At 44.9% G+C, this 16,534-nt stretch overlaps 1 long non-coding RNA gene across 1 annotated transcript in view; it reads right to left on the reverse strand.

Annotated features, from left to right (window-relative positions):
* Positions 1–292: 292 nt before the first annotated feature.
* Positions 293–16,534, reverse strand: part of LOC147701085 (uncharacterized) — a 62,939-nt gene continuing 46,697 nt past the window's right edge. The window contains exon 4 of the long non-coding RNA XR_015297430.1: positions 293–907. This is a non-coding gene — a long non-coding RNA (uncharacterized LOC147701085). The remainder of the gene's footprint in view (positions 908–16,534) is intronic.

The raw sequence follows: 16,534 nt of genomic DNA on the forward strand, positions 1-16,534 counted from the left end.
GTCACTTTTTGCACTGACGTATTGGCAGTAACTGAGGACATTAAAACATAGACAGTACTATTGTGGATCATTAGTCGCAGAACATCAGTTCCTTTTATCCTTTCTATGTTTGGTGTAAGGTTAAGGTTTGTAGTTCTGAAGACCAGGATTTATTTACAATAGCTATAGCACAAAGGTGCTCATTTAATCCATTTTGATATTTAACAGTTTTACATATCACTCCTGCACAACAGATAATGTTGAGGCGATTTACATAGAATTACAGAACTGTACATAATAAAAAAGGAAACAATCTGAGATGGTCATGAACAAAATAAAGTGGTGAATTTTTAAGGTTTTCGCAAGAGTAAGCAGAGTGGATCGAGGTGTTATATCCCGAGGCAGATAGTCTGAAACTTGCGTAACTGGTTAAAAACGGTTGTTGAACAAAGGTGATTTTCCAATCTTTTGGTTGTTAGCGTGTCAGCTTCGGAGTCTTCTTTAGTGTCTTCTCTTTGATGGTATCCAGAAGAAACCTTTTGTTATAACTTTCTTTTATGCAGTGTGTCCTTCCTCTCTGGGATTACATGATGCTTTAGATGAACGTTATTCTGTCATGCTGAGGCAATTTGTCTTTCTGATAATATTTCAGATGAGGATGCTGTGATTGGTCTTTCTGGCATTATTTCTGATGCTGTGTGCACAGATATGACTTTGCTCTGGGTTAATGAAAAGCAAAATTAGAGACTTCACTTACAGGTATAGAACTTTCCTCAGCTCCCACTTCCTCGCCACACCTAGATTTCGGAAATTTTTTAAACTTAGAATGCTGAATGTCCTTCAGTTTTTCAGAATAGTCCTTCTTATGGCACTAACATTCAGTTGCCTGGTGGTAAATCGTGCTTTTTTCGTCCATAATTTCAATCACCTATAGTATTAAAATTAAATAGTTAATACATGTAAATTTCTCCAAAAATTATTTACAAGCCAAATCAATGCAGAATTGCAGAATTTTGAAAATGTTGAGCTGCTCTTCTGACAGAGCAGAGTGTAGAATGGTAGCCTGAAAATACTTGGATGTAGGAGTAAGGATTTGTAGAATTTTCAACATTTTATTAAGCTCACAAAGGATACCTGTACCCTATGGAGTTGTAACATAGAATCTGAAAGGCAGAAATTAAAGTCATATGCCCTGGCACCAAACAGCTATTTAAAAAAGAATACTATTAATTAATTTTTAATGTAGATTTCTGGGATGGGAATTTCCCCATGGACATCAGGTGTTTTCCCCTGCCCTGAGTTACCACCTACTTGTATCTGGTATCCTGACTTTTGAGTTCTGGCCTTTGACGCACGCAAATCTATTGTGTGTTGCAAGGACTATGCCTAGACCTATCCCTCAACTATTGTCCAGAGTATGAATCAAGGGCAATGAAATTAAGGCGTACTTTCATGTGTTCATTTTATTCCACCTGATTATCAGTTGTTAGGTTGTTCTGCACCTGGATTTACTGGGTGCAGAAAAACAGGACACCATTTTTTTCCAGACTGAAAAATTAGACTGAAAAGACGCACAAGACTCTGGGTGCAGCAGAAGCAGCCAAGACTTATGCTGGTTTTTTTACTAACTGGGGAAAACACACAATTCTTCCCTCTGTTAGAAAATGCTTTCCCCTTCCCTCCCCTGCTTCACCAATCCCTCCCCTACTTCACCAATCTCCCCCCAACCAACCACATGCATATATATACCACCTGCTTAAAACAAGTGGTAAATAAAAGCAGAAAAACACTATGAAATAGTGAATGGCATGTGGCTTGACAGGGAGAAGAATCTGTTCCTCGTGGCAACTGCCCAGTCCATGCCGTCAAACTAGTAACCACACGTTACTGGGGTAAAACTACCACAAAGTAAAAAAAAAAGAAATTTACATGAGATTTTCCTGTCACCCCAGTACTGTGCAACTTCTAACAAGGGGTTATGATAGGTCACGGACCGGTCCTTTGACCTGGAGGGTCACACCAAGTGTGCCCTTATTTAAGGCACATGACTGTCATGGGTTTAACAGCTAGAGCGGTGGTGGCAATGCACCCTGTTGTAAGGAACAATAGCCTGATGCGATCTTTGCATCATGGTCAGTGGAGTGGCTTCCTACTGACACACCCATGTAATGCTCCATTTCAATACCTGCGCCCAGACTTTGCGCTAACATCCAGTGTGTGTTTAGGGTGTTGGTGTGCGTAGCATAAATGCAATGTGAGAGTGCGACAGATTAGAATGCATCTCCTGCCTGCCAGGTGTGTATACAAGTTGGACCATCTATCCCTCTTTTATACTCCAGTTCAAAGTCCTCTGTTACCAAGGAATAATGTGCTCTACAAAGAACTCAGGTGCCTGCTGTGACACCAGGGATGGTGTCAGCCTGACAGTCTATCTAAGTTGAAGGGACATCACCTGCAGGCTGAATTACTTAATGGAGAAGCTATGTACCTGTACTGAAGAGCCTAGAAGTCTGCCTAGAAGTCTCCTTGTCTGGTAAGAAAGGGAAGGGAGTTTGACTATCCAGTAGGAGGACAAGGCGGTCCTGGAAGGAGCAGGTCTGACACATCCCCGGTATTTGTAGGGCGGGCCGGAAAGCCATTCAGCAGGACCAGCTAGTCTGAGGGACCCCCCGCCAACACTCCCAACAGTTCAAGGCAGAAAATAAAACTCTACGACAACGTGATTGTTGAGGCCCAGTTGGACGATTGTGTGCTGCCAACTGGCCCGTTCAAGGTTGCATTTGCCAAATTCCTAACACAACAGGGTCTGAATCTACTGGCTTCCTGGAGAGCCTGTGTTGGGCTTTTAGCTGCTGAGTTTGTGACTACTCTGTGTCAGAGGCCCATGAGGGACTACAACTACCCCAGTGTCGAACACCTTGTCTGAGCTTACGCCTGTGGTCCAGCCGGCCACAGTGTAGGGACAATTGCTGACGGGCCTCCAGAGGGGCTGCACTTACCGACAGGCCAGGTGTGACTGCTACCTTGGGACTGCTAATCTTCGGGCAACTGCAAAGAAAAGTCAGAGTTGGTGCCCTACTGAATGCAGCCCTACACCCAGGACAAAAGTGCTCCACAAAAGCCTTCTGGTGGGTCACTGCTCTCTCGAGTGTTCGGGCGTGCCATTCAAGTGCCGGGAAACAGGAAAAAGACCCAGACAAGACTGACTCATCTTGTGCAAGGGTAAGACGCTTACAACAGAGCATATACGCATTGGGGTGACTGGAGTGACAGAACTGCACCTATACTATATTCATGATACTCCTAAATGCCCGAGAGGGGAAGACGGTATCAGAACCGAAGGCACCTGCCTGCAGCAGATGCTAATCTGGCATGCCTGCACTATCTTTTCACCCAGACTGTCAATAAAGTTGATTTTAGTGCCGCTACACACATAGCAGGGGGAATCTGAGACCATTCGCTGGGGAAGGTGCAACTCGATGGTCCGGTTGTGGACTTCATCCTACCCCCAAGGGTTGATCCGTGATATTTAAAAGACAAGGCGTTCAAAGCTGGTATGAGAGATGGAGCAGACTTCTATTTTAAGGAGAACGGCCGGCCTGTTGAATCAGCTTGCGTGCTATTGGATGATTTGAAGTCAGTGATTCGAGGCCAGACACAAGCCTTGATTGGCGGAATGCCGAAGGAACGTAAATTAAACTGCGAGGCTCAGGACAGGGAATGTGCTTTCATGGAGGCACGCTGGGCAAGTGGGTAATCAGTTTCTCTCCCATTACACCATGAACTGAAGCAGCACACATTAAGAGCACTAATGGAAAATAGCGGGCACTGTGGAAATAAAATTGACAATTGTGCCCCATCATTTCCCTGTTTCTGCCTGACAGCCATTTTTCTCATTCAGACAAGCACCCATTTTGTGTGTGACATCCATTTGGTCTTCAGACCCACAAGCAAGACACCCTGCCTCTGGCACCCCCGTTCATTGACCACACATTTCTGTGGTTCTGCCAATTCCCAGAACCAGCAGATAGTTCCTGTTTTAAGAAATAGTTCCTGTTCTTTACTGCAAGCCAGAGAGCAGATGGCCTCTGTTTTACACAAGATAGTTCCTCTTTTTGACTCTTGTGGTTCAGCCAATTCCCAGAACCAGCAAGATAGCTCCTGTTTTACACAAGATGGTTCCTGTTCTTGACTCTAAGCCAGAGATAAACCCCCGAATGAGGAAGGGCCTTCAACTGAAAGAGAACACATTTCCACACATCGCATACCCTCTCACGAGACACAAGACACACCCCTACCTTGACACATCTGTTGGAAATTACTGCTTGTCACTTCCCTTTTTCTTGTCACTTCTCTTTTCTTCTTTTGCCTATTGACTGAAAACTGTATAAATATTCTGATGTGTGAATAAAGCTGCAGACCACTCCTGTACCCGCTTGGTGCTGGAGCTCTCCCCTTAACTCGAGTTACTGGACCCTTTTTGGTACTCGAGCACCACGGACTCCTCTCTTTGCTTTGACTGAAATTATGATTATTAAGTATAGAAATTCTGAGATGAGGTCATATTGAATTAATTTACCACATTAATTGGCGCCCGAATAGGGGCGTTACCTTTTACCTACGCGCCGGCGATATTGGACCCAGTACTATCCCCTCCTGACCTTTGATGGACTTCAAAGTGCACAACGCGGGGAATTCCCGCTAACTCCCTCGAGGCGACCCGGCATCCACACGAGGCAGTGAGGAAAATTGCAGAACGTCCTGAACCAGAGCCCAACCTGTGAAGAGACGAGTCCGAGGTTCTGCGAGCCCCACCTTAGAAGCTGCGCGCATTTCAAGATCTTCAAGAGGCCTTCCAGTTATTTTTTCGGTGAGTACTGCTGAAAAGTATAAAGACGAACCCACAGCTTTTGAGGGTGCAGTAAAGATACATGTTTCTGTTGGTTTCTCACCTATCTTTGGTGAGGACTGCTAAACTAGTATAAAAGACGGACTCACCACTTTCGTGGGTACGGTAAAGATATATGTTCTGTTTGTTTTTCTTTTTTCTCTCAATTCTAAATCTTTGAAAAGTCTTGCCATCATGCCTATTTTCTCGAAAATAGGTAAGATAGCAACCAAAAGGAGTATTCTTGAGAAGGAAATTCCCCTTCCTCCTTGGGATACTCCAGGACACTTCATGTATGCAAAACATGGTGTTGGTGCAATTATTTATTGTGATTTATGGGTGGATTATACTAAAGACCTAGAACACAGATATAGATGGCCTGAAAATGGTACTTTTGACATGGAATGTATTTTAAAATTAGAGGAACAGTTGTGGAAGAAAAAGGGAGTCCGCCAGTCACAAAGTGACTCGGTGGAATTATGGAGAAAAGAAGCCCATAGGAGGCAACAGAAAGAATTGCATAAAGTTGAAAAGGGTAAGAGAATGTCAGAGCAGGCCAAGAAAGAACATTTACAAGAAATAGGGAAAGAAGTAGTTAGTGAAAGGAATAAAAGGGAACAATCGGCCATTTCTACTGGTTTTTATCCTGTATTGCCATCTGCACCTGAAAACCTTAACATTGCACCACCTAAGACACAACCTACAGCCCCATCACCAGAGGATACTTTCACCAATTTCCTTTTAGATACTCCACCTCCATATGAGGTTCCAGTAATTCAACACCCTCTGCCTTCGCCACCCCTTTTACAACATAACACACCACCTCTCACTCCAGAAGGGGGTGCCGTAGGTCCAGACCCAGGTAAAACAATTCCCGACTGCCCCTATGACCCGACTCCGAGCAACACAGGGGAGGCGGGCCGAATAAGTAAAATACTTCAAGACTCCTGGAAAGAAATAAGACATCTACCAGCAATTGACACGTTTCTTCAAGCGGCCTCTGAGTTTCTTCGTACTGGAGAGAACTCACGAGCCATTAACGCTATGACTACAAGAAGATCACACCCTGTAAAAATGCACATGTATAGGTTCCTCCTTTGCTGTTTCATAAAACACATACAAGCAGAGGAAAGAAATGTACCAGTTTCACTTTTTGACTTATTAGATTCCGCATCCGACCACACTAGTCTAGAACTTATAAAGGATGCACTAGACAGGTTCACCCGTAAGGTGACCCGTATTCTGCAAAACTTGCAAACAAATGAAGAGAATAAGAAACTTGAGGAGGAAATTACTGAACCTCCTGAAAAAGTCCTACCCGTTCGTTCTTCCGCCCCCAATTCACGTACACCCCCGCCTACATTCCTCCAAGGTCACTCTGAATGGTCATCTCCAGATGAGTTATTTGAAAATACATCCAATGCATTAGACTACTGGTTAGACCAGGAACCTCCACTTACACCGGAGGAGGAGGAAATAGCCAGAACTGCGACCCTATGGGTCTCTCAATATAAGATATATGACAATGATCTCATAGCCTAACTTTTTCTAGCATTACCACGCTCACATCAAAGATTAGCAAGTCTCTACATGGTACAACATCTCATCACACTCAATGACACTCATTTTAAACATGATCCAAGACTCAAAGATTTTCTGTCTGACTGCGCTGATAACATGTTCGTCCACAATAGTTCAGTTTTTCTCAACACATTTATAGATTTTAGACAGAAATACCAGAAAACGACTGAATATAAATCTTTCAATAATACTTGTGGACCAATTAATAGACTTCCTCAAACACGCCAGTTCCCCATGAGAGAGGTCCACCCCAGAGTTGACACGAATGGCGCCGTACAACGCGTTTTTATTTATGTACCCTTGACAAAACTTGAGTTACTAAGGATAAAAGAGATGGTTCCCTCCCACTCAAAAGATCCTGCTGGATTCTTTAAAGAATTAGGAGATGTATTAATGATGGGAACATATACTCTTTCTGATATCACAGCAATTCTGAAATTATTGTTGCCATCAGGTATATATGACAAAGTAAGAGAAAAAGATTGGGAAGTAGCAGGTGAACACATTAGATGGACCGAACTTCAGAATGACGAAAATACTAGAGTAGCAGGTCAAGGTATAGGAGACAGACTAAAAGCACTTCCTGGCACTATTTTAAAGGTGCTACCACAGTTACTGACAGTAAAAAAGGAGGACTGGGATACCATTTCTTCCTGCAAACAGAAACATGGTGAAGACATAGGAGATTATTACACCAGACTTGAAAAATGTTTTGCGGTAAATAGCGGCCTTACGCCGACAAGCGAAGCTTACCCGCATCTGTTTGTTTCCAAATTAGTAGACAAAGCCTTGCCAGCTATTAAGGAAAGAGTACTAAAAGTAGAAAGTACCTGGCAAGCACATACACCACCACAGGTGTTACAAATGCTACTATATCACCAAAATCGCATTAGGGATGAAGAAGAAAATGATAAGAAACGCATGAAAGACACCAAGATGAAAGCATTAGTAGCCCAAACTGCACCCCAGCGCCAACAGACACCAGGTAGCCAGACAAACGTGAAGAGCACTTGTAATTATTTCAAAAAGACGGGACACTTCGTTAAAGACTGCCCTGTCTTAAAGCACAATTTGGCTACTGGTAAGACACAGCCTCGTCCATATCAGCCAAAACAGAATGTTTCCCAAGGCAGTTCAACACCTTCAGTTCCACCGACAACACAAATGGCCCAAATGAACATTATAGACAGCGACTACACTGAATACTACCAAGATTTTTCATGATGTTGCCAAGGGAGAGAAGATGACAAACTGCCCCTAATCCCCATCCCAGTAGATCAGAAAGGCCCATTTATAGAGGTCCGACTTCTTGGTGAGGATAGAAAGTTTCTACTAGACACTTGGGCCAGTAAAACAACAATAAGCCATCAAGAGGTCCCAGAGGCTCCTCTCTCGGGTTCAAAAAGTATTTCTCTGGGTTTCTCCGGACAACCTGTGACAAACACCACGTCAAAACCACTGCCCTTGCAGGTTGGTCCCCTCACGACAACTACAGATCTTATATTGACAAAATCATGTCCAGAAAATTTGCTTGGTATAAAAACATTGAAATAATTAGGAACTGTTATTGTTTGCTCACCTAAAGATGTCAGACTATTTCTATGAGATTTTAAGGGCCACTACACAAGTAGAGAATTAGACGAGCGTTTGAAAGATTTGCCACCCACCCTTTGGGCCACTGATTCCACCACAGTAGGATGTATGGAAATAACACCTCACAAGGTTACACTGAAAGAGGGAGCCCAACTACCACGTATAAGACAATACAAAATTCCACCTCAAGCTGAACAAGCATTAATGTTAATTATTCAGGACCTAATACAGTCAGGTGTGATTAAAGAAACAACCTAAAACATTTGCAATTCCTCTGTTTTACCAGTTCATAAAAAAGTGGAACCAGGAACACCACCTGTCTACAGACTAGTGGTGGATTTGAGAGAGCTCAATAAATGTGTCATTCCACAACACCCTGTGGTCCCAGACTTCTTCACTTTACTCACAGCCATAGATGCAGAAGCAACGCATTTTTCTGTCATTGACTTAAAAAACGCATTCCTCAGTATACCCATTCACCCAGACAGTCAATACCTTTTTGGCTTCTCCTTACAAGGACGAAGTTTCCAATTCGCAAGAGCACCTCAAGGTTTCACCGAAAGTCCAAGTGTATATAGCCAAGCGCTGAAAAGACAATTGGATACTATTCAAATGCCCACGGATACAGCCATACTACAATATGTTGATGATATCCTCATTACGGCCAGATCTGACGCAGCATGTGCTGAAGCATCACTACTAGTACTAGAATTCCTAGCTGCAAATGGCCATAAAGTTTCCCCTGGTAAGCTCCAATTTTGTTTACAGCAAGTGGCATACTTAGGGCACTTGCTGTCAAAGGAGGGTAGGCAGCTTACAAAGGAACGCATCCAGCTCATACAACAAATACCACAAAAAACAACACAGAAACAAGTTCGAGCTTTTGTTGGTCTCACCTCATATTGTAGACAGTGGATCCCGCAATTTGTCTCTTAAAAAGGCTATGTGTCAAGCCCCAGTGTTAGCAACACCTGATTACACCAAAGATTTTACCTTGTTTGTAACAGAAAACTCAGGTACAGCACTATCAGTCCTGACCCAACTTCAAGCAGACAGACATAGACCATGTGGTTATTTTTCAAGTACATTAGATCCAGTAGCACAAGCATTACCTGCATGTCTACAATCAGTAGCAGCTACTGCACAAGCTATTAGACAAAGCGATGCTATTGTATTGGCACATCCTCTGATAGTCCAGGTCCCACACGCTGTAGAACTTCTGCTAAACAGAACGCAAACACAGCATCTGACAATAGCCAGACTCACCGGATATGAGATGACGCTTTTTCAGCCACATATTGAGATTAGACAATGCAACATTTTAAACCCAGCAACACTGTTGCCACTGACCTCTCCTACTGAACAACTTCACAATTGTATTGACATAATTGATTTAGTGACCAAACCCAGACCAGATTTACAAGATACTCCCCTTTCTAAGGCAGAAATGACACTTTTTGTTGATGGTTCTTGCATGAGACTCCCCACTGGAGAGCTAGCAGCAGCCTATGCTGTCACAAATGGTACAAACACTTTGGAAGCACACAAGATAGAGATACTGTCTATGACTTTTAGTCTCATATTAGGGCGTTAAAAAGGTTCTGCGTTTTATCCACATTCCATTTAAAAAACGGGAAACAGAGAATACAACAGGGGGGTGGGTGTCATATTTCAGCACTCTAAGTGCATTTTCACAGTTGCGAAATCCCAAATTCCTACAAATAGGTTTCACCATTACGGGACGGCCCATATGCCGGACAAAAGAAGAATACTTGGCTTTCATTTTCAAGCGAGTGTCCGCACGCCGGGCACTCACTACTTTTGTTCACATCCCATTTGCTAGTGAATGACCTGAGTGGCAAACTGCCCATTATTAGTTGCATATACAACTTTCTCGCTTGGGCTGGATAGATCATATCCAGGAATTCCTCCTTCCTGTACTCTGCTTTTATAACGAGGAACTGAGTTGTCAGTCTGCTGGCTAATGTACTAGCATAAAGAATCATCAGATTATGCTGCCTATACCTATTTACTAGGTCGACCTTGGTAAGATAACAGGATAACTCCGGAAATTCCCATAGCTCAGAAACATCAATCCTAGCGCAGAAGTTCTTGATGTGGGATAACCATGGGATTTCCTTTGATTTGGATGCAAACCACACCTCCTGGAACTCTGCACGATATGAGGCCAGTTCTGGAACAGACCACAGTCTTCTCCAATAAGTGAGTGGCCTCAGGGCCACCTCCTTTTCCACAGGCAGTAGCCCTAGGTCTAACCTTAGTGGGACCAAGGGAGTACTAACAGGTAAGCCAAACACATTTCTCATAAATGAGTGTTCGACCCGTACCAAGCTTTTCGGCCTGTAGTGGCCCCAAAGTTCCGCCCCATATAAGGAGGCTGCTCTTGCTTGTACCCTGTATAGTTCTACAATGGGGGCTGCAGGCTTAAAGGCAGATGTTCTGTACATTTTGGTTAGTCCACCCACAGTCTGTGTCAGTTTCAAGGCAGACTTAGCTAGCTGGACCTCCCATCCCAGGTGTTCCTGGAGGGTAATGCCTAGATATTGTAAATGTAAATGTAAATTGATACTTGTATAGCGCACTACTCACCCGCAAGGGTCTCAAGGCGCTTTGTACGCTGTGTAACCCATCCTGGCTTTCCCTGTGAGGCGTCCACTCCTGGGCACCCCCAAGGTGGAGGCCAGGCATCTTTAGCGTTGTGGGGGCCGTTGTGGAGATTAAGCAAGCTATTGCCCAGAGCAAAGGTCTTTACTCTCTCGAGGGGTATCCCATTCAGGGCTGGGTTTGGTTGCGTCTGCCTCGAAGGGTTAAGAATCATAAATTTAGTTTTAGCTAGATTGATCTCCAGACCACTTAACACACAGAATTCTGGGAAGCCATCAAGGATGCGTTGAATTCCTGTGGCTGGTCGGGACACCAGTAAGGTGTTGTCCGCAATCATTAGTGCAGGCACTCTACCTGCGGCTAGTCTCAGGGCATCCGTGTCCTTAATGCCAGTGAGATGTTTTATAAGCCCATTAATATATAGACAGAAGAGAGTGGGGGCCAGGACACATCCCTGGCGCACCCCTCTTTGTACTGGGAATCGTGCTGACAATTCTCCCGCTTTCTCACATCTCACCTGAGCAAAATTCCCTGAATGCAGCCTAATCAGAACTCCCAGGAGAAAGGGTGGCATACCAAGATCGTGGAGAACTCTCCACAATTTTTCCCTGGGGACCAGATCAAAGGCAGCCCGCAGGTCCACAAAGATGAGGTAGAGGCTGCCACCCTCCACACTCACTGATTTCCAATAGAGGACCTGGAGTCGGAAGATCTGGTCACTGGTTGATGTCCCTGTTCTGAAGCCCGCCGGTAAGGTACTCAGGATCTTGTTGTCCTCTTCCCATGTCTGGATTCTTTCCAGAATTATTCTCCCGAATACCTTCTGTGCTATATCTATCAGGCTAATGGGCCTATAATTTGAGGGTTGCAGAGGGCAACCTTTTTTCAGTTCAGTTCATAGGGCTTTATTTCGATAAAAATATCATAAAAGCACACATTATATACAACACATTTACATAAAAACAATTTGTTAGCAATTCATTATTTTTTTAAATCTAAAAACTTAGACAATAAAATTGTGGTTACAGATTTTAAATTTAACCATGTTTTAAAACCAGATTAAAAATTTGGTGTTAGCCTTTTAGCCCTAATGGACCATGTCCATGCTAAAAACTTCGAAAGACCACAAACATATAGTGGCCGCGTGTCCGACATTAAAATCCGGTGTGCCTCAGTGGAGTGCCTAGTTCCCATAGCTTGGCATATAGGTTTGAGCCACCTTCGTCTTGGGTGGGCATAAACCGGGCAAGCAAACAGGATATGTAGTACAGTTTCTATACTAGTTTGACAAATAGGGCAAAGAGTTGTTGTCTGAGACGGGGTTTCCAGTGAGCAGTTAGGGCGCGCACTGGGAGTGCCCCTACCCTAAATCTAAAATATGATGCCCGGTCATAAGATTTCAATACAATATCTAGATATCGTTCCCGTAATGGTACATCTTTATGCCTTAGGAACTCTTCCGTCAACCTACCAAGAGTTGGGTCAATACAAGTTCTGGTAGCGACCCATTTCCAATAAAGGATCTTAAGGGTCGCTTTCGGGGGAGAAGACTGAGTATCCCAGGCTTCAGTAGGGCCTAGCTTGCCAAGTAAAAATGTAACATCTTTGAGCCATTTTATCTTATGCCATCCCACCATTGTCATAACTTCCGCTAGCCCCTTCGCATAATTGGCAAGTTCCGGTACTCGCCACAGCCGGGCCCATAGAAGTAATGGCCGAAGTTTAGCAAGATCACTGATGGGATGACATCCTAGGTCAAGCAATAAGGGAGTCAGCGGGGTGCTCTGTGGAAGGGACATAATGGCCCTTAAAAACTTGTTTTCAGACCTTACCAGTAGATCTATATTTGAAGTGCCCCAAAGCTCTGCCCCATACAGGGCAGTACTAACGCCCTTTGCCTTAAAAATGTCAATAACAGGGGCTATCGGTCTTGTAGAAGAGAAGCGCTGCTCTTTAAGGAGGGCCCCCGTGACTCTCTTGTGGGTTAATAGCATTTTACAAAGGTGCGGGGTCCACTGCATAGTTTCCGATATACGAATACCTAAATAGTCGAATACGCTGACCCTCTCTAGGGATACATGGTTAGTACAGGGGGGCGCCCAATTTTTTTTGGGGGGGTCAAGACCAGAAATGTCTTGTCAGTATTTATTACTAGGCCACGTTGGATGCAAAAAGCCTGAAAGTTATCTAGGAGGCCTTGAAGGCCCACTGGGGTCTTAGATATTAGGAGCGTATCATCGGCGAATAATTGGGTAGGGATACGCTCCCCCGCCAGGGATGGAGCATCTGATGGTTTAAGTAGCAAGTGCTCAACCACCCCATTCACATACAGTGAAAAAAGGGTCGGGCAAGGGCACATCCCTGGCGGACCCCTCTCCCCACCGGAATCCTATTAGTTTTCTGCCCCTTTGTACCCCACCTCACTTGCGCGGAGTTTCCTTTGTGAAGCCTTACTAGAATAGACAAGATGTTGGGTGGAATCCCCATGACTGACAGCACCCCCCATAAACGTCCTCTAGGCACAAGGTCAAAGGCAGTCCTTAGATCAATAAAAACAAGCTAAAGGCTGCCTTTGCCTATAACAACCACTTTCCAATAAATAAGTAGTAATCTAAAAGCCTGCTCTATAGTGCCTGTGCCAGCTCTGAAGCCCGCTTGATAGTTGGAGAGAATCTCATTGTCCTCAGCCCATTGCAGAATTCTTTCAAGCACCACCTTCCCCACAACTTTCTGGGTGGAGTCTAATACACTTATTGGGCGGTAGTTGGAAGGGTCGTCCCTCTGGCCCTTTTTATAAATAGGGACGACCTCGGCCCCCTTCCCGGACTCGGGAATTGCGGCACCCTTGTCAATAGCAGTCAAAAGAGTATGAATAAGCTTCCCCCATTTCGGCAGGTTAGAACAAAGCAAGTCCCCAAGAACACCATCAGGGCCAGCTGCTTTTTGGGGCACAATGCAACTAATTGCGTATTCAACCTCCTTGACTGAAAAAGGAAATTGATTATTCTCTCTGGGTACTACTTGAGAACTGCATGGAGCGGAATCACTAGGAGCTTCTGGCTGGCAAGAATACAACTTAGAAAAGTGGTCAAATCACACCTGGTCACTGTCAGGCCTATTGCTCCCTCTTATAGTGCTCCAGAACCGGCCTGCATCTCGCCCTGCGCTAGCCTCTTTTAATGTTTCCCAATACAGGTCCTCCCACACCCTTTTGGCGTTAGTTACCGCTAAATAGTACTCTCTCCTGGTGTAATGGATCAGAGGTTGCGACTTCATCTTGACAGCCTTAATTAATGCCAACTTCTTCTGCCTACAATCTGTTGTATACCAGCCCTGCTTTGCCTTAGGCCTCTGGGGCCCTTTTGCCCTGCCCCCACATGTTTGTACCAAGAATAAATTTCCTATGGACTTTGTGGTATCCTGGAATACCAACGTAGCCCGGGAAGGGTCTGGATGCTCCAGAAGGGACACTTCCATCTCGCTTAGTGAGGCTGCCAGTATCATTCCTATAGCCTGGACCGTTGCTTCATCTAAGGCAACTTTGCACTTGAGGCGCCTTCCGCAGTTAGATGGAAGAACTTCTGAGGTGGACTTTACTTTTCTGGAGGCATAAGCCGCTTTGGCATGGCCACAGGTGCTTTAGGCTCAAAGACAGCGAGTTGTGATCGCTGTCTACAGTTGGTACTGCTACCATATCCTGAATATAGTTCCAAAGTGTTAAATCGAGGAGAATATAGTCAATCCTTGATGTATGGTCGGGCCTATTGTATGTGTGGGCACCTAAAGGATGTGAGGCGGTTCTGCAATTCGCTGCTCTTAAACCATATTCAAGCATCAGCGCATTGAGCTGGATCTCCCACTGCGTCCATTTTGTTATTGGTTTGATCGCTAACGCTGGTATGCCCCTCCTAGAGTCGTCCTCAGTAAGATCAAGGATGTCCTCTACTGCAAGGGGCTCGAATGTGCAGTTAGGGTCCCCCACAACCAATACATGCGTGCCACTACCACAATCTCGAATAGATTTTTCTAGCAATGCTACTGTCGGGGAAAAGGAACAGCATTTAGTGCCGCTGGCATATATATTAAATATATCAAGAAACCTCCCCCTGCCTGGGCCTCTTATTGAGATCCCAAGAATGTCTGGCGAGCTGCACTGCTTTTGTGTGATACTACATCCCAGGGAGATGCTCACCCAGATGAGCTGTGCTCATGACAAGGTCAACTCGTCATGTATAATGGGAAAATCAGAGAGCCAGCGCAGGACGGGAAAAGCCTTAGCATCCAAGTGGTTAAGAAACCACCGGACATTTTCTTTCAAAAGGTAGACTGAGAACTTTGGCTCCTGTTGTGGGATGGTGGCGCTTCGCGCTGAGTAAGGTGCAGAGAGTAGTTTATTAAGGTGGACCGGCGGTCCGGAGCATTCTCAAGTATTACTGGGCCAGGCAACTGATGGCTGTCAACAACTGGGTTTTTGTGGACCGTGAGGATCCTGCTTACCGGGTAGATAGATTGGCCATGGGCAAGAGAGGTTACCCCACCCCGGTGCTGTATCGAAGAAAGTATGAGTACACCATTCCAAATCATACCCAAACATTGGTAAGGGTCTGGAGAGAGGCTACCAAGTGTTTAGGCTGAGAAGGTAAGCTGACTGAAATTACTCCACTGTATGATGGTGATCTCTTAATTGCAGCAGGAGTATTGCAGGGCTTCACAAAATGGGGATTGATTAGCTTAAAGCGGCCGGGCGATGTGTGGAGGGGACAGGCGCTTTTGTCCTTCACGATCCTACAATAAAAGTATAAATTAGGTGACTAAAAATGGTTCTGAAATTCGCAGGTGGATCACGCTCTGCAAGGTCACATCTGGCAAGGGGAGCTGTTGCCTGATGCAACCCCACTGGAGGACCAGCTGCTAACTAATCTAATCTAACTAATCTAATCCCCTGACCGAAAAAGCAATCTCAGCCATCTATAGGAAGTTGATCTACAATTCCCTGGATCCCTTGGGGTCGCAGAGAGCTATGTGGGAGAGGATCTAGGCACGCTTGGAGATGGCGATTGGGTTGAGGCCATTCAGGGTGCCAGGGAGGTGGCAATTAGAACTCGTTCTGGTCTAATTTAACTACAGATCCTACATAGGACCTACTACTCCAGAACTTTGTTGCACCGAATAGGGCGGGCGGCCACCTCTCTGCGTAAGGGAATGCGAGGGAGGGGATTTTTTTTAATGTGGTGTGGAGTTGTCAGGTAATTCAATGCTATTGGGTAGAGATCATGAGAATAATGTCCCAGTTTATGGGACTAGCGATCCCCATGGGGGCCAAATGGCGCCTCCTGAATATCACGAGTGAGGTGACGTGGCATAGTTTTTGCAGAATATGACTGGCCCTGGCTTCAGCGGTTGGCAAACGTAATATTGCACGGGGTTGGGGAGCCAGCTGACCCCCCAGGGTGGAGGATTGGGAAGCAGATCTTGATCAACGGGTGGACACAGGGTGTATCTCAGCAGGGGCTGCCCTTGTAAATGGGAAAGATATGGGAGGGATGCTAGATCTACCAGGCAATGTGACGCGCAATGAAGTAGTGAATGTTAAATATGTACCATCCTTGCAACCTAGTTTTATGTAGTGGGATTTGGCCAGGGAGTATCAGGAAAAGCCAAGCTATGTTACTCACTCCATATTTGCAGACTTTGCCCTTTAGTTCTAATCACTCTCACTAATGTGCACCGTATTTTCGTTGTCAACACCATCGATTGAGCACAAGTTCAATAAAAAGAGTTTTTAAAAGTACCTGTGTCTTGGCAAGATAAGCAGTGTGCTGGACATTTATTAACTCGAGTCTGTTGATCTATTGTTGAGCTCTGAGT

Source organism: Lissotriton vulgaris, chromosome 7 (assembly GCF_964263255.1).
Source record: "Lissotriton vulgaris chromosome 7, aLisVul1.2, whole genome shotgun sequence".
Lineage (NCBI taxonomy): Eukaryota > Metazoa > Chordata > Amphibia > Caudata > Salamandridae > Lissotriton > Lissotriton vulgaris.